Source organism: Podarcis erhardii (genome assembly GCF_964252035.2).
Source record: "Podarcis erhardii genome assembly, chromosome: 2".
Taxonomy (NCBI): domain Eukaryota; kingdom Metazoa; phylum Chordata; class Lepidosauria; order Squamata; family Lacertidae; genus Podarcis; species Podarcis erhardii.
Genome location: NC_138498.1, coordinates 23,125,792 through 23,150,977, shown reverse-complemented (window position 1 = coordinate 23,150,977; position 25,186 = coordinate 23,125,792). Strand labels below are relative to the sequence as shown.

At 44.5% G+C, this 25,186-nt stretch overlaps 1 long non-coding RNA gene across 1 annotated transcript; it reads left to right on the top strand.

Annotated features, from left to right (window-relative positions):
• Nucleotides 1-1,239: 1,239 nt before the first annotated feature.
• On the top strand, nucleotides 1,240-23,659 carry LOC309335147. The gene is made up of 4 exons (XR_014153395.1): nucleotides 1,240-3,329; nucleotides 5,403-5,507; nucleotides 15,059-15,196; nucleotides 22,475-23,659. It is a non-coding gene; the product is annotated as an uncharacterized lncRNA (long non-coding RNA).
• The last annotated feature ends 1,527 nt before the right edge of the window (nucleotides 23,660-25,186 follow it).

Here is a 25,186-nt window from a genome sequence, read left to right as displayed (position 1 = left end):
CCCCATTCATGTGGGGGTGAGGGCTTATTATTATTATTATTATTATTATTATTATTATTATGCATTCTGTGTTCTCAGTTTGTATTTTTATGTTGTAAACCAGGTGAAAGGTGGTATTCAAATTTAAAAAGAGTAATGATATCATAACTTTTAAGTCTCAGGTTATTCCAGGGCTGGTGGGATACACATGGCCACTTTGCACCTCACAGGGTATGCAGGCAAGCATAGGGTTACCAGATGTCCCCAATTTGCAAATCTGTCCCTGGACAAATTCCATCCCCGGAATGTCCCCAGATTTGCAAATCTGTCCCTAGGAAACGTGGCAGCGGCAGCCTCAGCAGCCCGGAGCCAGCCTGGTAGCACAGTTGGCTCTGGCTGGCTTCGTTGGAAGTCCTCATATCAGTGGCGTAGCGTGGGGGGTGCAGGGGGGGCCGGCCGCACCGGGCGCAACATCTGGGGGGGGCGCTCGCCGCCTCCGGAGTCGCTGAAGAGCCTCGGGCGCAGGCTGTAGCAGAGCCCCATGGCAGCAGCCCAGGCAGCAGCAAGAAGAAGCTGGCAGCGGCGGCAGGTTAGGGGTTAGGGGCGCAAATTACTTGCCTTGCCCCGGGTTAGGGGGCGCAAATTACTTGCCTTGCCCCGGGTGCTGACAACCCACGCTACGCCGCTGCCTCATATGATGCGTCTTGTGCACAACACATCATATGGGGACTTCCAGCGAGGAAAAATGGTGGGCAGCTTCTGAAGCCAGCTGGAGCCAACTGCGCTACCAGGCTGGCTCCGGGCTGCTGACTGCCACTGCTGTTGCTACTGCCGAAGGGGAACCGGGGACATCCGGCGGTACAGATCTGCTGCCTTCCCCCTTTGTTTTGACTGATCGGGGGAGGCTCAGCAGTTGCGGGCCGCCGTTGCCCAGTTTTTTAAAAACTGCATTTATGTTTCACAGGGTGCGAAAGAAGGGCTTTGCACCTTTATACAATATGCATGTGTGCTTGGGCCCAGGGTCTTTTGCCTCACCATCCCCACTACTGACTCCCTGTTGCTACTCAGCTTCTCCCCCCCCCCCAAAAAAAAACTGTCCCCGGATTCACAGAAAAAAATCTGGTAACCATAGGCAAGCAGCCTTCCATTCTTCTCTAGTAGCTTCTCTGCTTTTGTGGCAAGGGAAAGAGCCCATTTGTAAAAGCTTGTATTTGGGGGGGATGCAGAGAGAAATTTCTGAGGAGCTGGGAAAGGCTACAGTCCATGACTGCAATTCTAATCTCACTCACCCGGGAGTAAGTCCCATTGAATTCAGCAGGGCTTACAGAACTCCTTCAGAGGAGACATAGTTAGCACTACAAGTATTCTTTATTCACAAGTGCACATTTACAGGGTAGGCAGTAGGGGTGAAGGGAGGAGGATTCCGGCTAAGAAAGGGAGCAGGAAACAGTAATGCTTCTTGGTGTGATTGCCTTGAGACACGATATTTGTGCGGCGCTGCAATGGAAAATCACACCAGGTGTGATGCATCATTGATGAATGATGCACCAATGCATCATTGATGAAACTTGCTAATGAGAAGATTTGGAAAGCTCGCATGAAAATGTTTGTGTCTGAATTCACCCTAAAAGTGTGATCCTGTGCATGTCTACTCAGATGAAAAGACCATTGCGTTCAAGGAGACTCCTTGGTAAGTGGGGATAGGACTGCAGCCTGAGAAACTGGTCCAAAGTCAGTGCAGAAAACCTGGCTGACTTCCATGAAATCATAGGTCAGGAACTTACTGAGCTCTTTGGGACACATTAAGCCATGTTCCAAGTTTTCCTGGTATATCTTGGCACAGCAGCACAGCTGGCTTGCTTCAAGTCTTTCCACTTGAAAAAGAACCAGCGATAGCCTGTCACAACAGAAGTTTAGAGAACACTTCTCTTTCCTCAGTTGCCAGTGGGGTTTCCCTCGATTATAACTGTGGGGACTCTCATAGTATTGCAGTTTCATTCCTCATCTTGGTATTAAGTTTGCATATTGAACATTCTACCCCCTTAAAAAAACCCATAGCTATCAATCACCCAAAAAAACCACAGAAGATGGTCACAGGACAATCAGATACCATAGAACAGAGGACCCTTGCACCTTCAATAACGATGTAGAAGAGGGGATGTTTTTCCATCCCTGCAGCAACATGACATCGCAAACTATATCTGCCAAGGGTGCATCTTCAATGCAATTATTAAAGGCACAGAAGCCCTGTACTGTGGTGCAGGGGTATCCAACATGATGCTCCAGGCAGCATGAACAACTGTGAAGGATGATGGGAGTTGTAGTCCAACAATATCTGGAGGGCATTGCGTTGGCTTCTCCTGCTCTGGTGAATACAGCCCCCCCCCAAAAGAAAACCTTCAGCAGCCTGCCTTGGGCTCTGGAAATGGGCACAGCTTCTTGAAATCCTGACTCGCCACAAAACGATGTGGCGGGGGTGTGTGTGTGTGTCATATATTTGTTCTCATTTCAGACAACCAATCATCTGTAAGGATTACACAGATCACTGCACTGCAGTTCAAAGCATACACATGGGCACAAACACACCTACCTACCTGTTGGATTACTCAATCTGACCCTAATTTCTTATGCACCATCTTTACTCTATTTGGAACAAGAGGAACCTATTCATTTGACTTCCAGTTGCCAAAGAGATAAAAGATGTGCCTGGCAGTGTGCTTTCATGTTCTGGGAACACTGATGCATGGTGTGCTATTTCTTGATGCGCTGCAGGTGCCCGGAAGGAAGAGCCGCAGGTACTGCAGCAAGAAAGTACCAGAATGACAAACTCTTTATCACTTGCAATAGCTCACATTTCCGCATCAACAAATTCCTCTTTGTTTGCTGATTTCATTTTCTCTTGGAGCAAGCACTCTTCTGTGCTACCTCTCTGCTGTCTGTTTTATGCTACTGCTGCTGCAGCAGGAGAAAATAAACAGAAGGAAATTCAACTTTGCTTGTTTGCTGGAATCTTGAATTCCTGAGGCATGAAATATGTTGTTGTGATATTAATAATCTGGTTCATTTAACACAGCATTTCTTGGCACAGAAGTGGAGACAAGAGATGGCATTGTTAGGCATCACTTCTTGCGGGCGGTGCCTTGATGCATAGTGTCCTCAAGCAAGAGGAGACAGGTAGCTGGTTACTTAGCAACCCACCAGTTTTTTCTCTGTTTTTTCCCCTCTTCAGCCTTCCCAGAGTGGGCCCCGTGCTTGAGTAGTTTGCTATGATTCTGCAACAACTATGACTGTGAGGCACTTCCTGTTTTTATTGGCTGCCTGGAATTGTAGGGTGTCTGCCTAAACTGCAGGTAGGAAACACAAACACCTCTACTCATAATTGGAAGGTGATGATTTCCCCTTCCTTCTCATGTTTTGTCACATTGCAAATGGCTGTTCTTCACCTGGCAGTTCTTGTTTTGGCATGTACTATATTTCAGAGGAAGCTAGAAGAACAAGCATTGTTCTTGGATTATCCCAATTAGCAACTTGTGGACAGACCTGCAGGTCTCTTGGTTGTGGCAGGTGTGCAGATGCAACTCAGTCTCCCAATGCACAACCCTTTTGCTGACCATTCTGTTTTTGCAGGGGATTGGAGACCAGGTTTCCTTTCTCCATTTTTAGTTTAGGAACATGGAAAGAAAGATGCTCTGTACTGAGCCAAAGCATTGGTCCATCCTGCCAACCTAGCAGTTTGAAAGCACGTCAAAGTGCAAGTAGATAAATAGGTACCGCTCCGGCGGGAAGGTGAACGGTGTTTCCGTGCGCTGCTCTGGTTTGCCAGAAGCAGCTTAGTCATGCTGGCCACATGACCCGGAAGCTGTATACCAGCTTCCTCAGCCAATAAAGCGAGTTGAGCACTGTAACCCCAGAGTCGTCCGCGGCTGGACCTAATGGTCAGGGGTCCCTTTACCTTTATTGGTCCATCCAGCTCAGGACTGTCTACACTGTCTAGAAATGGCTCTCCTGGGTTTTTGATTGGCGTCTCTCACAGCCCCAACTGGATATGTTAGGAATTGAACCTGGGAACTTCTGCTGAGCCACCACCCTTTCCCGACCACTCTGTTTTTAAGGTTTCTACAGGAATGATGGCTAACAGCTGACCCATGCACCACAACAAACTTGATATGCACCATGCCAAAAATAAAAAAGGAATAACCTAACAAACTTGACATGCACTATGCAAAAAATAAAAAAGTAATAAATCTTTTGCTAGAGTAGCCCAAAGTTCTCTAGAGATAATCATCATCATCATCATCATTTATTATTTGTGCCCTGCCCATCTGGCTGGGTTTTCCCAGCCACTCTGGGCAGCTTCCAACAAAGACCAAAAATACACTAAAATGTCACACATTAAAAACTTCCCTGAACAAGGCTGCCTTCAGATGTCTTCTGAATGTCAGGTAGTTGTTTATCTCTTTGACATCTGATGGGAGGGCGTTCCACAGGGCGGGCGCCACTACCGAGAAGGCCCTCTGCCTGGTTCCCTGTAGCTTTGCTTCTCACAATGAGGGAACCGCCAGAAGGCTCTTGGAGCTGGACCTCAGTGTCCAGGCTGAACGATGGGGGTGGAGATGTTCCTTCAGGTATACTGGGCCGAGGCCGTTTAGGGCTTTAAAGGTCAACACCAACACTTGGAATTGTGCTCGGAAATGTACTAAAGAGAAGAATATTAACCTTCAGTCATTACATTAGAATTACCGTATTTTTTGCTCTATAAGACTCACTTTTTCCCTCCTAAAAAGTAAGGGGAAATGTGTGTGCGTCTTATGGAGCGAATGCAGGCTGCGCAGCTATCCCAGAAGCCAGAACAGCAAGAGGGATTGCTGCTTTCACTGTGCAGTGATCCCTCTTGCTGTTCTGGCTTCTGAGATTCAGAATATTTTTTTTCTTGTTTTCCTCCTCCAAAAACTAGGTGTGTCTTGTGGTCTGGTGCGTCTTATAGAGCGAAAAATACGGTACCTCCTCTGGAAATTACTTCCTCTGGCCAAATTTCTGCAGTCTGCTTGTTCGTTCTCTGGTCTGAAAGGAAATATCATTATTTAGTTAGGAGGTGGGAAGCTCCTACCATTTGAGTGCTATGCCACTTCTGACCCCTGGTGGCAAAAATGTTTTCATGGGCCATTTGTTAAACATTTCGGCACCGAACTAAAAGCTCTAATTTATCCACCCCTTGCTGAGTATGGATGACAGACTTTGACTATAATTGCGAGACCTAATCATCCCCGTCATGTCATGTTCTTTGAAACACTTCTATATTTGGTTTCAAAGAGGTAGCTATCAGAGAAACACTAATGTCTGATCTAGCAACTTCAAGTTGGATGGTCAAGAAAAATGAAAGGGACGCAGACCTCGCTCTTTAATTATTTCTTGCTTGTCTTTAGATGTTGAACCAAGATTGGCAGTACTTGTTTCTATAAAAGAAAGACAAGAACAGTGTTAAGACATTCAATAACTTCTCTGGATTGCATGAGTAACATATTATTAAGGTAGCCCATCCTGCTTACTTTTTATTTTCCCCCTCATAATTATTTGCTGATTTTGTTGTCTATGAGAAACATGAACATGAGCTATCATCCGTGTTGCTATGCATTCCTTTCTCCTGAAGCAATGAGAAATTTCTGGGTTTAGGTTTGTAAAGAGGTGTGCCAATCTGAACTTCTTCTCTGGTTTATTTCTGTAGATTGTGGCATTAGTAAATGTTGACAAACATAAGGTAAAGGACCTCAGTCAAAGGCAACTATGGGGTTGTGGCGCTCATCTTGCTTTCAGGCCAAGGGAGCCGGCGTTTGTCCGCAGACAGCTTTCCAGGTCATGTGGCCAGCATGACTAAACCGCTTCTGGCACAACGGAACACCGTGATGAGTGCCAGAGTACATGGAAACGCCATTTACCTTCCCACTGTAGTACCTATTTATCTACTTGCACTGGTATGCTTTCAAACTGCTAGGTTGGCAGAAGCTGGGACAAAGCAATGGAAACTCATCCCACCACGCGGATTTGAACCACTGACCTTCCGATCAGCAAGCCCAAGAGGCTCTGTGGTTTAGACCACAGCGCCACAAATCGTACAATCTTTATCTTGAACATGTTGTAGAAGGCTACCTGGGCTCCTAATACTTTATGTAAATGATCACCACAGTAATCTAGTGTTACCAGCAAAATTTAATTAACATCTCATGTAAAGATAATGCGTTCCTCATACATAATATTGCAATGAACCTAGGCCCCAGGACAACCAATTGTTATTTCTCACTCGGGGGAACATTCTTTCAGTTACAGCTGAGCAGTGTAAACAAAATGGGAAATGGGAACTTGTAGGGAAAAAACAATGAAACAAAGCTGTATAGGTGTTACAGCAAATCACTTATCCCAAAGACTCCCTCCCCTTTCCATAACGTAACATTGGTTCAAAGTGGTATTTAAACCCTGAATTTCTAATGGTTGGTTAATTCTCACAATCTCCAACACAGACCTTTTTTTCATTCTATGCTCCCAAGAACCAGCCTGGCACTATGGGCTTCTCCACATTTCCACTTCTCCTGTGCCTAGAAAGCACAAGTCTGAGCAGTTTTCTGCTTGTCGCATGTTTTCCTTGCAGTTTCCCCTGAGAAACAAACTCTTTACCACTAACTCGGAACAAACTGTGTAGTGACCTCATCAACAATGTGCCTCCCTCTTCCCCCAAGTATCAGTTATGGGAGGGCAAGGCCTGGAGATGATGTCTTTGAGAAACACAACTTGATGTTTTACCTTCCTTTCTATTCGTGATATCTGATTATGGGCTTGTGTGCACTGGGTTTACTAAGAGAATGCTTGAGTCCTGGGGGAAAGCAGAAGTCTGGATGAGCCCTTAAACTTTACGTGCTAAGCCAATTAATGGGAATCAGGGCTATACTGTAGACCCTGTCAATAGCCCCAAACCAGAGAAATATACTTGAACTTGAGTCCCATTAATTTCAAATGAAATAGAATGGTCTATACTTAGCCAGCCAGCCCTAGTATATTTATTTATTTATTTGGTAGATTTGCTTTGTTTAAATCCAATTTTCATGTGGTGCTAGAGCTTGGGGCACTTTCAGATGAAAATATGTTGCTGTAAATCAGAAGAAATTCCTTTGAAATAGAACCACAAGCAGGCTATGTATATACCAGCTCCTGAATAGGTTTTCACCTCTCCCTGATTTGCGGAAATGAAACCAGAAGCAAAAGCGACAATCCCAGACTGCCACAAATCCTGATTTGTATAACTGGAGAACAAATATACGTTACAAAGCTAATGATGGGGTTTTTTGATTTTTTTGTTTTTAAAAGAAGATCTCATTTGCCTGACAGCATTACTGAATGGATGCAATGTAGGATACTCACTATTCAAATTTGTTTAAAGTAAGAACTTTTAGATGTCTCTGGATTGTGCCTCTATTCTTCCATACTACTCTCCAAAGAAACAATACTCCAACAGGCTATTGTTGGTACAATAAATAGGCAGTGATTGCATCCATTGAGAGTTGGTACCTATGCAAAAGTGACATTCTCTTATCTGTTAATTAGTCTGCATAATCCAAGAGTGATGCAATGCTTGCAGTGTAAGCATGAATAATAGTTTAATCTCTCTCGCACAGAGCATTTACTGGCAATTTTGCATACCAAGTGACTGGGTTTTTTTCAGCACTCCCTGTATTGTCTACATACTCATTCCCCTTTGGGATAAAGATCCACAGCTCCACTTTCATAATTGAAATCAACGACATGATGCAAGAGAGAGGGCAATGCTATGAAACATAAAAGCATAAAGCGTTACTTATTTACCATTAATGTCAACTGTTCTCATGGTGGGCAAGAAAGGAAACCGTATTTTGAGCCTTTAACCTTCCCCACCTGCAATTGTCAGGGACTGCAGGACTTAGGCCAGGAACCTTGCGTACCCTCCAACATTTATCTGATGAAAATAGGGACATCAATAATAATAATAATAATAATAATACCCAGCCCATCTGACTGGGTTGCTCTAGCCACTCTGGGAGTCTTCCAACATATATAAAAACATAATAAAACATTAAACATTTAAAAACTTCCCTATTCACAGCTGCCTTCAGATGGCTCAGGAGTCGGGTAACGCCATAGCCTCTAACTCCAATGAAAATAGGGAGATCCTAAGGAAAAGTGGGACATTCCATGATCAAATCAGAAATCGGGACAGCTTCTGTAAATCCAGGACTGTTTCTGGGAAATAGGAACACTTGGAGGGTTTGAACTTGTTGTCAGAGGCCAACTAGGCTGTGGGCTCAGGTCTCAGAGCCCACTTCAGATGTAGAAGGAAATAATGGCCTCTGCAATTGGCAACTCTGTGAAGCATGTGTATGGGCCAGGCCTGATATAAATATTATGAGCAAGCAGACCTTTTGCTTTCCCCTTACTCAACAGAGCCAGAACGTCTTCCATCTAACCAGTAATGTCAGACACCTGGAGACCCCTGGAGACCCCCCTAGCCTCGTTTCAGGTATTCTTCTGACACTAGCTTCCCTTTGAATGATATTGGTTATCAGAAGGCTCTCAGTCATGTCTCTGGGAACTTTAGGGAATGCTATCTGGCTCACAACCTGCTAAGCTGGTTGTGTGCAGGCTGGTTCTGTGAAAACCTGCCTGAAGCAAAGTTCTTAACCCAAGGTACTATTTCTGGGTTAGCAGAGTCTGTAACCTGAAGAGTCTGTAACCTGAGGTACCACTATATGATTCTATTATTAAGACCTTAGAAAGGATGCTAGGCTCCCTCTCTCACACAAAATATGTTATTTAGTGCAATCAATAGTTTCAGAAGACAATAGCTCTTTCCTGATGTGTAGCGATAATGCCCATGCAAAAAAATGTGTGGAGCAGGATTGTCTTACTGTCCCAACTCCATGTTCATTATTCATCAATGAAGAGAGGCTATTCCTGTACCAGCTGTATTCTGGAACCCTGGAGAATGCAGGGAACGGGAGGCATCATACCACTCTAGCCATTCATTTGTTTCCCAGATGTTTGAAAAGGGCTTAGATGCCATTGGACTCCCCCTTTCCATCGTAAACCAGGCTCAAGGTGGCTCACATCAAAAGGTTTACACAAGTCACCAACAGTTACGGGACTTGGCAAAGTTTAAATTGTCATAAACAACAAGTTAATGAAAGCAGCTCATATTAATGTACATACCATAGAATCAAAACAATTCACTGATAATTCATAATAAAGTCTAACAATAAAAATACAAGAATGTAATCCAGATGACAGCAAAAATAACACTGCTGCAAAACTAAATCTTGACCTAAACTACATCACAGAATGTGATGAGCTTTCTTAAATTCTTAACTGGTCTCCAATGGGACATATCAGAGTTAGAAATTAGAAACTGAAAAATAGGAAAGATTTTTCTGCTAAAACTGTCTTTCCAGGTTGATGCTTACTCCCACTTTCATGTTATGGTCTAATTTATATAATCGTACACAGCTGTCTGTTGGGTTTAGCAAAGGAGACTTGATTAACTGTCCCCTGCAAAGGGAAGGGTATAATTTATTCTTCTTAATTATATGTTTCCTGTATTATGGTATTTTTTCAACTCTGCATCATTAACACATAATTTCGGTCTTTATGCAATTGCTGCCTTTTTATACTGTACAGTACACAGCCCACATGTTCACGTCTGATGCTTATTATGTATGACATTCTAATCGGCACCCTGGTTCTACACGACAAAGGCCTTTGGTACTTCCACCCCATCACATCCAAATATGGTTCCATTCCGCAGAGACACACTTGAAGTGCAGTCCTAGGCATGTTTACTCAGAAGTGCCATGGTTGTTGTGAGCTCCACAGTGCTGTCGGGATCAGGCTCGATTTGGCAGGCTCTAACACACTTAGGAGGGACGCAGGCGGCGCTGTGGGTTAAACCACAGAGCCTAGGGCTTGCCGATCAGAAGGTCGCCGGTTCGAATCCCCGTGACAGGGTGAGCTCCCATTGCTCGGTCCCTGCTCCTGCCAACCTAGCAGTTCAAAAGCACGTCAAAGTGCAAGTAAATAAATAGGTACCACTCCGGTGGGAAGGTAAACGGTGTTTCCGTGCACTGCTCTGGTTTGCCAGAAGCGGCTTAGTCATGCTGTCCACATGACCTGGAAGCTGTGCGCCGGCTCCCTTGGCCAATAAAGCGAGATGAGTGCTGCAACCCCAGAGTCGGCCACAGCTGGACCTAATGGTCAGGGGTCCCTTTACCCTTTACCTTTTTAACGCACTTGGGAGGAGGAAGATTGAGTGGTGGTAAACTGAGTTGAAGGAGAGGGGCTCTTCCCTTTTCACGCCAACTTCCATCTCTTGGAAAGAGGAAGCAGGGATGTCACCACCACCACCCAACTTTCATGTAGAGTAGACAGACTCGGTAGAGGTTCAGGACGGCTTGAAGCAAGCAAATGGGGAAGCAGAACCAGACGTGGCAACAACGGACCAGGAGCCCAAACAAGAAACTGCAATATTGTTGCTTAGAATCAGGTACCACATTGCAGATTGGAGCAGACTCACTCCACGGGAGCCAAGGCAACAGATTCCCGTGTGGCTTACTCCCATTGTAAGCATGCATAGGAGTATAGCCTTGGGGCTGTTGTAATTCAAAGTAGGGAGTTCTGGCTCTCCAGATGTTGGACTACAAATCCCTTCATCTGTCACCATTGGCTATGCTGGCTGGGGGCTGATGGGAGAGGGAGTCCAACAACATCTGGAGGGCCATAGGTTTCCCCTCCCTGATTTAAGGGTTGCCATTACATTTTTTTACCTATTCTTTTCAGGGTTTCCTCTTGCCCTGAAGAAGAACATTTATTAGTTTCAGTCCATCAGCTTGTGCATGTATGCAAGTGTGTGTGTGTGTGTGTGTGTGTGTGTGCGCGCCTGGGTGAAATAAAGCCTGGTTTCGCCCCTGCAGGAGAATATCACATCCATCTGCCATGTGAAATCTAGTTTTGCAGACCATAAAACTAACAGATTTCACTTCAACTGATGATGGGAGAGGATGGAACAAGAAGGAAATTATTGCTTTTATTACATTTCTATCCTGCCCTTCTTCCCAAAGAAAGAAAACGCCAAAGCAGTAAAACAATGTGATTAAAAATGAAACAAAAAAACAACTTACCTAAAAACATGTAAAACAGTCACATACACTCACAGCTTTATAATGCCAAAGTTGCAGCTAACTAGCTACAAACAGGTAAAGCATGGCACCAGGACTCGGGTCTATTGGGCGCAGCAAAAAAGAAAATAATACACAACCACCAAATCACCCACCTGCACTGGACTCAGATCATAGATAAGGCTGCTCTGAAAGTGATATCAAACAATCTTCCACAGGGGGGCCTTGTTCTACAACGAAAACCATGCAGCTCTCCTCTACTCTTGCCACTTGTGTGCATTGAGGCACTATCTCCTAAATCAGGTATGTCCAAAGTCCTAATTTGGCCCAACGGTCGGTTTAATCCAGCCCCTGTGGCAGTTTATTTCCTGGGGGTAAAAAAAAGCTCAACAGCTTTGGGGTAAAATCCTAAAAAAAGCTCAGCAACTGTCATTTAGGCACCCCTGTCCTAAATGCCTAAATGCTCCACTACACATAAGATGAAACCATGTCATGTGAGGCAAATGATGCTCTGTTAGGCACCCAGGTGTACTTTCCTTGCTTTCCTAACTATAGAAGCAGCAGCAGCAACAACAGCAGTTTTCCCATAGTTTCCTTCAGGTGATCTATAACACAGCTGAGAAGGCTTTCAAAGAAACATAGAAGAAGCAGTGCGATGTTCATATGACTTCACAATGCAAGAGCGCAGCTGTCTCCTGCATTCGTCGTTCGTAGAAGCTCCCATTTGCTTCTGTGTATCCATTAAAGATGTGCGTCAGTTTAAAAGTCAGGGCCAACTCCAAGTTTCAAGGGGCTCTCAGCAAAGCCTTCTTTGTATGTGGGCTGCATGCACATCTTACCTGGTGGCAACAGTGGGTGGCTTCAAGCTGCCATTTGTTGTTTCCCACAATGTCCCAGAACAACACTATGTTAAGCACTCCAGAGCATTGTGGAAAGGGGGAGAGGAGATCAATGTGCAAATCTTTCTCTTTCCTGTAGTTCATGCAAAAGTTGCTGAACATATCTTATAAATCCATAAGACGCACCTAGTTTTTAGAGGAGGAAAACAAGAAAAAAAAATCTGAACAAAACACTGGATATATGATTTTTGTGGTTCATGCTGTGGCCACAGACATGATAAGTGATTTGACGGTGAGTTTGGGGTAGCCCAATGCAAAAATCCTGAGGATCCATGTAGATCCGTGCTTTGTAACCACGTTTTTGCGCCATTGCAGCCCCACAAAACAGTGGATGCAAGTGTTTTTTGGTGCAGGCTGTAGCCATGGACATGCTATGTGATCTGATGGTGAATCTGGGGTGACCCAATGCAAAAATCTGAGGATCCATGTGCTTTTACATCCCCCCTCCCAGGCAGCCTCCTTTATCGCTAGTGTCCCTTATCTCCCTCCTGATCGCTTGCCGATCAGCTGCTCAGCGGCTTCGTTTCAATACCCCCCTTTTCTCTTTCTAAAAATAAAAAGCACAATCTGCTTTTTGCCCCTGGCCAATTCAGCTCCAGGGACCACACATTCGCTCCATAAGACGCACAGACATTTCCCCTTACTTTTAAGGAGGAATAAAGTGTGTCTTATGGAGTGAAAAATACAGCATATTAAAATAAATTATAAACAAATCTATAAATTATGAACATCGCAAAGAGCACTCCTCATAAAACACGCCCACAGAGGTGTGTCTGGCTTCTTCACTATAAAGTTTTCAGCGAATGCTGAAAAGACACCTCTTTATCCTGGCCTTTGACTCCTGAGGTGTGTGTTTTCAGGGCCCCACCCTATTATTGTGACTGTACTCTGTTTTAACTGTTTTTAATTCTGAATTTTAAATAGTTGTAACCCGCCCTGTGACTTGCTGGTGAAGGACGGATGATGATGATCATCATCATTCTTGAAAAGAAATACTTGCAAGCTGCCACACGGCTCTGTGAAGCAGAGCTTTCAACATGCACATCAAAGGGGTGCTATTTAAATGACCTTTATGTAAGTGCCGGGAAGTCCATTTCTCTCCTCTGTAATTATCTGCAACCTTTACAAGGTCAGCTTGGGTGCTGTCGTACATTTCCTAACACACCGGCACACCCACAACTAATCCCCATCAACTCAGGTAAATGTTATGGTCCAAGCCAAAGGCCATAACAAAAAAATGCATGGACACATACACCATTAATCAGGAAAACAATAGGGGGCCCTAGATAGGCAGCTGTAACCTTTCCTTAAAAAACAGAAATGTTGCTCTCCTCAGATGCCATCTAACTTAATTGTAATTTGGTACTACACTCCAGTGAATTTGCTAGGTCAGAAGCACGAGGAAGGTAAAGATCTACCGGGTGATGAGTAAAAATTTGGCAGGACATCTTTTAAGAGCAGCCTGCCTTACTGTTGCTAAACATTGAAGAGATGTCTCACTCCACATATGATACTGTCCTACTGGTACCAAAAGGTTTGGTGCCTAGTGAATATGTGAAAACTGACAGACTCTCAGGTTTTGCATGATATTTCAAAATTTCATAAGTTTATTCCAATATGGTTTTTATTACCTATGTTTATGCTAAGAAAATACAATATACCGTAAATCCTCTAGCGCAATATGGAAGGCATAATAACTCCTAAACTCAATTTAATTAACTTCTCTTCACCCTTCTTGAATTCACTTTCTGCTACTTCTCCAGTTTCTCAATGCTTTTTATTTGAAAAGAAACCAACCGTATGCAATTATTTCCTTGCCATCTTTGGTTCACAGTCAGTATTAAAAGGATACAGTACTGTGTTGTAAAGGGAGGGAATTCTCACAGTTTCTCAGTTTGTGTGGTTTTTTTAAGCTGTGTATACGTCAAAAATGATGTTATTTTCTTTATAATTAAAATAATAATGAATATTTTAAAAAGAATGAGGAAGGCAATATTCAAGGAATGCGTCTATCACCTGAATTTAAAAACTGAGACACTATAAATCTTTGGCTCTCTATTATCAAGGATTGCTGGTGTAAAAGGTTGCGGGAAGGATCTGAATTTATAGCGGTTAGTTGCTGTAGCCTTCAGAGCAACTATTAGTTCTCAAGGTTGTGCCAAACAGTCCTCAAGAGGCTGTTCCTTCTGTGTCTAACAGCTCTCCTCTCCTCTTGCAAAGCAGGAGAAGGAATTGACTTCCCTATCATGTTCCAACCCAATACCAGTCATTTAGAGTTGAGCAACTGCCAAGCCCTTTAGTTATCGATATACCAGCACATGTAACCTTCCTGTGACTTTGGCAGCTGGCCTGGCACATGGCTGCACATGCATGGCATATACAGGTTTGTGCTTCCCTTCAGGGAGACAAATGGTGCAAGAAGGGAGGGGATTGTCAACTCTGTGCCTAGGTAAAAAGGTAAAGGGACCCCTGACCATTAGGTCCAGTCATGGCCGACTCTGGGGTTGCGGCACTCATCTCAATTTATTGGCTGAGGGAGCTGGTGTCATGTGGCCAGCATGACTAAGCCGCTTCTGGCGAACCAGAGCAGCGCACGGAAACGCCGTTTACCTTCCCACTGGAGCGGTACCTATTTATCTACTTGCACTTTGACGTGCTTTCAAACTGCTAGGTTGGCAGGAACAGGGACTGAGCAACAGGTGCTCACCCCGTTGCGGGGATTCGAACCGCCAACCTTCTGATCAGCAAGTTGAAGGCTCTGTGGTTTTAACCCACAGTGCCACCCGCGTCCCACCTTACCTGTGCCTAGGTAACATGGTCCAATTAATGGATGCTTTGCAGGGCTTCAGTTGAGACAAGGTTCAAATCCCAGAACTACTTTTTGATGTTATGGTTTAGTACTGGAGTAGGAACAGAATGTCCCTGAGTCATTTCTTCACCACAGAGAAATCACGGCCTGCCTCCACCCATCTGAGACCTCTTCCGTCTATGCAGGTTTGAGCCCTGATGATGCCCTTTTTGGAAACGAGCCCCCAATTGCTCTTGAGGTTACTTGATTTTGGTGAAGCGCAACTTTACATAAAAGCATTGCTGAAGATACTCTCCTTGCGTAAGATGCCTCCTGGGCAAAAGGTATGTTCTTTATGTCCCTGTCCTTGGTCTTCAAAAACTTCTGATGCAGAGGAAGCATTGAGAGGGGCGGGATACACATGATAGAGTTTGGTTGTATTTTAACCATGATTAGCTTTGCAGAAGCCCCAGAAGTTGGAAACACAATTGTTAATAAGAAAGCACACCTCAGACCTTCCCAGTGGGTTAAATTGGATGGAGACCTCTGTGGAATAATTTTCTGCATCTCCACATCTTGTAAACATGAGGTAGAGAGCAGGATCCAGATGGAACCAGAACTGACCATACATTCCATGGCTTATTTTGGGCAGGGGGGCATAGCCACCCACTTGCCCATCATCTTAACATCACATGACATCCTTTGTCCCATGGACAACGTTCTTCCTTTGCGACTGCAACTTGAACACTGTAGATCCTACTTATAATGATAGGCAGATTCTCACCTGGAAGGTGAGGTACCTATACCTTTCTGTTCTCTGAACCTGAATCACAAAGCGAGATTCTGATGCTGTGCATCCTACTAACCCTTCCTGCACCGATCCCCTTGTGCAACATTGCCTACTGGGAAATTATGTGAGATGTGCAGCAGCCGCCTTGAAACATTTCAAGCAGGGCTGATATTCCCCCCCCCCCGAGTTCTCTACACCCTTATGGGCAACTTTCCTGAGGCTGGGTGCCCAAGGCAGAAAAGGAGCAGAGCAACAGATATATCACTTACCTCCCCACAGTTGGCCACATTACACTGCATTCTAGCCATGCAAAAGTAAAAGGTTTCTGCCCTGTTCTTCTACATCCTAGCAAGCATCATCACCGTTCCAAGGACCAGTGAGAGGTCTAGTCTGAGGAGAAGGGGAGGTGCAGTCTAAGGAGAAGGGCTAGATAGAGAGGCCTGGAGGTTACCTTTGCTTGTTTGGGCCTGAAGTTCCACACCCCTGATTTAAAGGCAAGGGCACTGTTTCTGGGCGATGACCTGGCAACTCCAACTGATTTGCTTGCAGATATGCAGGGATGGGACGCGGGTGGCGCTGTGGGTTAAACCACAGAGCCTAGGGCTTGCTGATCAGAAGGTCGGCGGTTTGAATCCCTGCAAAAGGGTGAGCTCCTGTTGCTTGGTCCCTGCTCCTGCCAACCTAGCAGTTCAGAAGCACATCAAAGTGCAAGTAGATAAATAGGAACCACTCCTGCGGGAAGGTAAACGGTGTTTCCGTGCGCTGCTCTGGTTTGCCAGAAGCAGCTTAGTCATGCTGGCCACATGACCCGGAAGCTGTACGCCGGCTCCCTTGGCCAATAAAGCAAGATGAGCACTGCAAACCCAGAGTCGGCCACAACTGGACCTAATGGTCAGGGGTCCCTTTACCTTTCCTATGCAGGGATGCAGATGCTGTTCTTAAAAAAATAAAATGTTTCTCCTGTGCAGCATTCCCCTCACATTAATATCACATGCTACAACTATTACCATACATGTCCAATGGATGGTAGGAATATATATGAAAATACGCCCATCCAGATAGACGAGGGCTAGCTGTTTTTCACTTCGGTGTGCCTTACATTTTCTTGATGCTTGGCTACCAGGCTTCCTTAAGCATATGCGTCTTCACTCCTTTTTCCTTGGCGTGAAATGTGTTGGTTGCTAGGCATGCAAATAATGCTAAGAGGAGTGTAAATATTGCTATAAAAGCTTCGGATGTCACAAAGGCACTGAAGGCTCCCTTGCGTTCGCAGAAAGCAACAATATTCTGCTGTGCAGCCAGGAGGTGGAATACAGGGAAATAATCTCCCAAGCAAAAGGTTTATTTTATATTTCTTTATTGTCTCTGTTTACTCTTTGACACTGGCACTATTTTCAGATGGAATTCAATCATGTACCAGCAATTTCAGGTTGAACAATTAAAGTGGATTTGGCAGTCTCTTGCGACAAAGCACCTTCCCAAAATTGGACTTTGTGTGATAAGGAAATTGGGAGATGATGTCCCATGGCACCCAGTTTTTGTCTTGTTAACCTATCTGGAAGGTTCAGTGAGGCAAGAACACAGAGAACTAATTTCGCATTAGTTAGGCGCAGCCAGAATTTTATAGGAGGGAAAGTGAAGATGAGCAACGACACCATGTATCAAACAATATGGGATTAAGTTTCAATGGCTAAACTAATTCACTTTATTAGATTCAGGCCGCAAAAACAAAGGAAGGATAATTTTAGGTTAAGGTGGACTGATTTTAGTGTTCATTGTGGATATGGGCTACTACCAAACGTATGTCATGGGTTTACAATGTTCTGAGGGAATAAAATTTATGAAAGAAGGAAATTTGTACTATGAAAGGGCATAAGTGATATCAACAAGGGCAGTTGTATAGCTTACCTCTTGATTATACAGTAAGCCCACAAGTTACGCACATTTAACTTGTGCACATTCAGCTTTACGCACATGGCAAAAAATAAAAAATAAAAAATAAAAAAAATAAAGTGGCAGAAAGTGGGTGGTTTTCCAGGAAAAATTACTTTGGCAATCCAGCCCACCATTGAACCTATATACAGTGGTACCTCGGGTTACATACGCTTCAGGTTACATACGCTTCAGGTTACACACTCCGCTAACCCAGAAAAGTGCTTCAGGTTAAGAACTTTGCTTAAGGATGTGCTCCAGCAGCGCAGCAGCAGCAGGATGCCCCATTAGCTAAAGTGGTGCTTCAGGTTAAGAACAGTTTCAGGTTAAGAACGGACCTCCGGAACGAATTAAGTACTTAACCCAAGGTACCACTGTATACGTGATTTTTGCTTTAGGTATAATCCCCAGAACGTAACCCCCGCATAAGTTGCAGGCTTATTGTATCTTTCTTTCAAAGCTTATGTACCGGTAACTTATAATATAGTGGAATAGAGATATACACGCATATACATACATACATACGATTGAGGAAATACAGTATGCTGGAAAGTGTGGGAAAACAATTGTTTGATGCGACATCCATGAAGTTGGGGTCGTAGATATTAGTAACATGCATTGAAGGGACTGAAGTGGACTGAATGACAGGCCGGAAAGGATAGAACTGGGCACCACAGGGCATGTGACAAATGTAACAGGGTAAGTGACAAAGAGACAGCAGCGAGCATAGCCTGGTCAGTTAAGTGGGAGGGAGGAAGCTCAATTTCAGAGTGATAAGCAGATGACTGGCAGGAAAGGTAAGGAAAAGGAATTGGAGAGGTTCTGTCATATATGCTTATATTTCACAAAGGAAGCACTTCTATTCCTTTGAAGCGTTTAAATGACAGGTAGACGTGAGGCTTATTCAAAGGCGGAAAGGGGAGAGGCAGAGTCATTCAACAGCCACCTAAACTCCCTCCACCTGAATCACCACCTGCTCAAACGTGTCTGGGCGTGTGCAGAAGCTTGCCAGTATTGTGAGGATGACCTAAGTAACGAAGCACACAGGTCTGCAAACTGTCTGGGCACTTTCAATAGCCCGTTGCACCACAGAAAATAAAATGGCGCAGTGGAAGAGAAGAGACGCACGGTTGCGGCAAAACACCCCCAGACACATCTGGGTACATATCCAACAGCCATGGAGGTACCTGAGTGGAGGCACATTACGGTGGTTTCCAGGGTAATGCAAACAATCCCCAGGGCTCTTAAAATAAAAAATATCAAACACCAAGCACTTGAGCAAATAATACAATTGAGAAGCGAAGATGTGAAGGCTGCCAACACAAGCAAGCCAAACACTCTTTGAGCCTCTCTTTGCAAATGGGTGAGCAACCTGTTCTCAAATTACATTGATTTAGTTAGACACCACCTATTCCCCTTTTATGTACAATTTTAATGTGCTGAATATATACTTCACATTGTGCACCAGTGTTGGGGTGGGCTGGCCACATGACCCAGATAGCTGTCTGTGGACAAACACCGGCTCCCTCGGCCTGCAAGCCAGATGAGCACCGCAACCCAGTACATTTCCGAGCACAATTCAAAGTGTTGGTGCTGACCTTTAAAGCCCTAAACGGCCTTGGTCCTGTATATCTGAAGGAGCGTCTCCACCCCCATCGTTCTGCCCGGACGCTGAGGTCCAGCGCCGAGGGCCTTCTGGCGGTTCCCTCACTATGAGAAGTGAGGTTACAGGGAACCAGGCAGAGGGCCATCTTGGTGGTGGCGCCCACCCTGTGGAATGCCCTCCCAGCAGATGTCAAAGCAATAAACAACTATTTTACTTTTAAAATACGGAAGTTTTTAATGTCTGATGCTGTATTGTTTTTACTATTCAGTTGGAAGCCGCCCAGGGTGGCTGGGGAAACCCAGCCAGATGGGCAGGGTATAAATAATAAATTATTATTATTATTATTATTATTATTATTAGTAGTAGTAGTAGTAGTATTACCCCATAGTCACCAGGGGTCCTTTACCTTTACCTCTGGCAGTTCTCCCTCTGTGGTAGCCACCAGGAAACCAGGAACCAGCAAGGCATTTTGGAGTAGGGGCAGAGTGCCACAGGCTTTGCCACAAGAAACTGACCAAAATGGAAGGGCTTTGGATACAGCAGTAGGTATATATATTTCTATATATTTCTATACTGTTATTCACACACACAAAATCAGAGCGGGTTGACAACAATTATTCATAAAACCATGCAATGATAACTATATAAAAAGTTGGAATCAACCAACTATTATGGAAAGATGTAACCTTGACTGCTTGCAGAAGCCTGAGGGAATAGTAAAGTTTTCAGCAGGTGCTTTCAGATCCACAGCTATCAGGTTGCAATCCTATGCACACTTTCTTAGGAGTCCCGTCAAATTCAAATAGGCTTACTTTGGAGTAGACATGTAGAACAGAATCTATCAAATTAGATCATATCGAAAGAGAACATTTCAACTCCACGTAAAAGGAAAATACGTTTCTCACATAACATTATACATAAGAGAGACTTGTATTGAATGGCACTGTAAAATATTATTATAAATGTATATGTCAACATTGACGGATAAGACATTTTACAGAGTAGCAATCTTATACCATTACTTGCAAATTCACTTAATTTTCAGATAGTGAAAATTAATAATGGGGAAGCAATGGATTGCAACAGTAATATATATAATGGAGAAAAATCCATGGTTTCAAAATAATGGTTGAAACATTATTTGGTGGGGCATGCATAGTCCCTTTAAAGCATTTCTTACAAAATATTATTTAAATTGATTTATTGATTCTGTTGTTAGCTGGTTTGGCTGTTAGCAGTATATGTTTAGATGCTCTAGATTTGATGTTTGCAACCAAAACTTGAAAAGCATCAGTTGCTGAGCCTGCAGTACATCAGGCCAGGATGGGCTACCTTTGGCCCTGCAGTTGCTGATAAGAGTCCAACCCACATCAGCTCCATCCACATGACATGCATAGAAAGGCATGCTGAAATTTCCAGCTTCCAAATTTCATGCTTTCCCACCAGCTGTTTTTCTGTTTGGCAGAGACTATGGTCTGGCCGCCACCACATGTAGTTAGACCCAAGGGGAGGAACACTAGCATCCCCAGTCCAACCTGACAGGCCAACAGGGCTTTACAGAACAGCAGGCCCAGTTTCCATCGGTCAGATAAATTGCTGTGCTCAACCATGCCCCTCCATGCCACTTGGGGTTTCCCCTGGCTGTGGGCAGAGATCCTGCAGGCGGAAGGGGAAGCACCATTGTTAGCAGAGCAATGCTGATGTCATTCCAGAACATAGCTGTCAACCGCCCCTTATTTGGCGGGAAAGTCCCTTATCCCAGTGCCGTGTCCCGCTGCTGTCCCTTATTGATGATGTCCCTTAAATTTCCCGGGTTTCAAAGGAAGCAGCTCCTCTCCCTCCCTCCCTGCCAGCCAGGGAGGAGGGAGGCTCCAACTGTGTTGCTTGGCTGCGTTGCTCACCCAATAAGGAGTCTAAGAACGACTGGGGGGTGGAGCTTGCATGCCTTGTGCAGATCAAATAGGCCTCGTTACCTGGGGACTCACCTTTGCTCAGCACTTCGCAGTGGAGAGGTGACGGTGGTTTTCCTTGCTGCATCCCCTTTGCCGGGTTGCTGCGCTGTGGGAACCTCCGCTTGAGGCTTCATTTGGCTGCTTTGGCTCGGAGGGGCTCAGAAGTTGAACATACCTGTGCTCTGAAAATCCCTTATTTTGGCTGCTGATCCCTTATTTTCGAAGCTGCTGGTCCCTTATTTTCAAATCTGTAAGTTGACAGCTATGTTCCAGAAGCTGGTGGGAGCCGGCAGAGGTAGCTCAGCTAAACACCTACCTAATCCTTACCCCCCAGCCCGACACAAAGGGGGGCTGGATGGCTCTGCAAGCCCCATAGGCTTTGAATAAATTGATGTTTCTGTGCCAACAGCCATTTTGCATTTTGAGAAACACAAGTCTAGCACTAGTAAAACACTGGCTGCGTGTATCTAAGGTTGCTTCCATAAGGACCTGTTTGTTAAGTACGTATTCATACTGATTTGCTTGCACAAAATTTGCAGGGAGGTCGTACAATGCCCACTGTTTACTGAGCGTTTGTTCTGATCCATTTGCGGAGCTGTTCTTGTATGACATTGCATCATTCGATTGTTATCTTGCATTTTCCAGGGCATTTCTACCCTGTCCATTTTCCTTACCACAAAAAGTTCAATTTGTGGGGGGTTGGGGGGCTGAGCAGGTCTGCTGTGGAAGAGTGCCCAACCCCCAACCCCTTTGTTTGAGCCCCAGATCAAAGTCCCATATGTGATTATCTTATCTTCAAACTTTGGAATCCATTTGACAGATCCACTCTACAATACAACAGCATACCTGAAAGTCCATTTGCCTTGCAAATGACACAAACACTGGACTTTACATCTCCTCAGCACTGGTGGTTCTTCAGATAACCTTTTTCTTGTAAGAAGCAACCCGGAACTTGTGGGTTGTACATCTTGTTGTCGTTCTTCGTTCCTTTGAAGGGGAAACACCGGAGATATTATATTACTGTAATAATTGCCTTACTTACAAATATACAAGTGGAGCATAACTAGAGAATACAGTGGTACCTTGGGTTAAGTACTTAATTCGTTCCGGAGGTCTGTTCTTAACCTGAAACTGTTCTTAATCTGAAGCACCACTTTAGCTAATGGGGCCTCCCACTGCTGCCGCGCCGCCAGAGCCCGATTTCTGTTCTTATCCTGAAGCAAAGTTCTTAACCTGAAGCACTATTTCTGGGTTAGCGGAGTCTGTAACCTGAAGTGTATGTAACCTGAAGCGTATGTAACCCGAGGTACCACTGTATATGTAATTTTCCTATCTTCAATAGGCATAACGCTGAAACAGAAAGACCCCCGACTTATACGGGAATCTAACAGTTGGCTCCCATTGAAAAGACATGGGCAACTGACTATGGACGGCTGGTAGCCATATGATTTCACCAGGACCATCCGAATACATTTTGCTACCTGCGGGAAAGGGCAAAATGGTGACTCCTCCCAATTCTACTGCCAGAAATCAAGTGGACTTTGAATGGATGGATGTTCAGGAGAAATAGCTACGGGCCACTTCTGCTGCCTCTGAGTATCTGCTGCCTAAGATGGTTGCTTCATTCTGCCCAATGGTAGGGCCAGCATTGGATTCTGCTCAAGACAGTTACTGTAAGTACAGTATGTTTAAATCTCTTTCATGGAGCTTTGCTCTCTCTTTGATTGCGACTATAAAGTGCAGTAGGATAACTTGTTATTTTTGGTTGCAACTAAACCCATGGGAAAACCACATAGATTTTATTCAAACTTCCATGGGTTCTATTCAGCATTTCAGATTCTGCCTGTAACCTTGGGCCCTTCTATATGTTCAACTGGACGCACATTTAAAGGTGAGTGGGGTTGTGCATGCATACAAAATGTACATGTGCGGGCTTTCATTGCACAATTGTGTATCCGTGAAGAGGCGCACCTGTGATTGTGTGGACAAAGCCCATGTGGACACAGGGATGAGGCCGAGGCCTGCAGCCACGAATAGGCACAGTCTTGGGGGATGTTTATGCATGTTCAGCCGAACATGTGGAAGGTAATTTAAAGAAAGGACGACAGCTCAGTGGTAGATGGATGGACCAAATGAACTGTCTCCGTATGAGGCAGCTTCCTATCTTCCTATCTGCAAATACCTCACAAAGAAAATCCTTTCTTTTCAGTGGGAACCTCTGGTTTTACACCAGCTTTTGAATTTGGCTCTGTGAGTGATTTTCCGCCTCATGCTGGCAATTCAATGACTACAAGGTTGGAAGGAATTAGATCTAAACGTGTCAATTTTATCTGCCTATTAAAACTAGCAGCTCAACAAAAATATGCAAATCCCTCACCCATATCTCTACGTGTGCGCAAAGTCCAAGACAAAAGGCGAGGGATTTGCATAATAATCTACATTTTTCTTTATTGTATTAGCTCTGTTTTTGTATTATGTGTAACTTGAATAAACCACACTGCGGACCGTCATTGGTATAAAAACCAAAGGGGATGTATCTCTTATCCATTAGATTCCACACAGTCCAATGACGCAATCATGTGGGAAGCCTAAGGTTTTATCCTTAAGCGGGGTGGTGGTATTAAACAGCATTTCTAAATTCATTAAGGCCACAATCCTATACTGAAAATCGCCAGCTGAGGGGGTTCTAGGATTGGACAGAAGCCCCAGTACGCAGGTAGAACACCAGATACGCACCAGAATGAAAGATATATTGGGGGAATTATCCCAATTGGCAGGTATAGCACTCAGTTTGTGAAAGCTCTTCCACCAAAGAATTGCAGAGATGGAAGGGACCCTGAGGGTCATCCAGTCCAACCCTCCGCAACCAGTTGGTGGAATGTGGTTCAAGGCACTGAAGATTCTATACTCATTTAGTCCACAGCCTATCCATGGTGCAACTTTATGACCGAGAGCAAATAATTCCTCTCCCATTAGCTTGAATGGGAAGGAGGAGAATTAAAAAAGTATTCAGCCCTGCATCGGTTGCCATTTCACCATGACAGAGCACAGGATATGGTGTAACTCAGGGATGCAGGTGGCGCTGTGGTCTAAACCACTGAGCCTCTTGGTCTTGCCAGATAGAAGGTCAGTGGTTTGAATCTCCACGACGGGGTGAGCTCCTATTACTTGGTCCCTGCTCCTGCCAACCTAACAGTCTGAAAGCACGCCAGTGCAAGTAGATAAATAGGTACCACTACAGCGGGGAGGTAAATGGCATTTCCTTGTGCTCTGGCTTCTGTCACTTTGTTCTGTTGGGCCAGAAGCAGTTTAGTCATGCTGGCCACATGACCCAGAAAGCTGTCTGTGGACAAACGCCGGCTCCCTCAGCCTGAAAAGCGAGATGAGCGCCACAACCCCATAGTCACCTTTGACTGGACTTAACCGTCATGGGGCCCGTTACCTTTACCTTATGGTGTAACTCAGCAGCCCTGAAAGCTGCCCCTTTATTTGTCCCTTATCTATTTACATAAGCTTTTGACTCAGCATAGGTTAAACTGCCTGCAGCTGGTGGAGGTGAAGGAGCTCAAAAGGCGGTGGCTGCCTTAAATAAGAGGATATGGATTGCTGAGAACCTGTTATCTCGAGCCCCTAACAGTTGGACTTAGTAATGACTTCCCTTTAAATTAAAGAGTTTGGACAAATTCATGGCGGATGAGTGGCTACCAGTTATGATGGGTAAACACAGACAGTCTGCTCTTGAATTTCTGAATACCAGTTCATGGGGTTTGGGAGAGAACCTTTGCACTCATCCTACCTTTGGGCTTCCTATATGCACCTGAGAAAATAATGCTGGATTAGATGGGCCTTTAGATTGAACCAATGTCTTTATGCTCGTCTAAAAAAAACTATACATTAATGCTCATCCCCTTCATAACTATTGTTTTAGTCACACATGCATATTTAAAACCAGTTAAAGGTAAAGATTTATTTTAACTGGCTGAAAGCCCATAATAATACCACCATCATCAATGACAACATTCCTAGCCACTCAGTTTTTTCTTGGCTGGGGAGA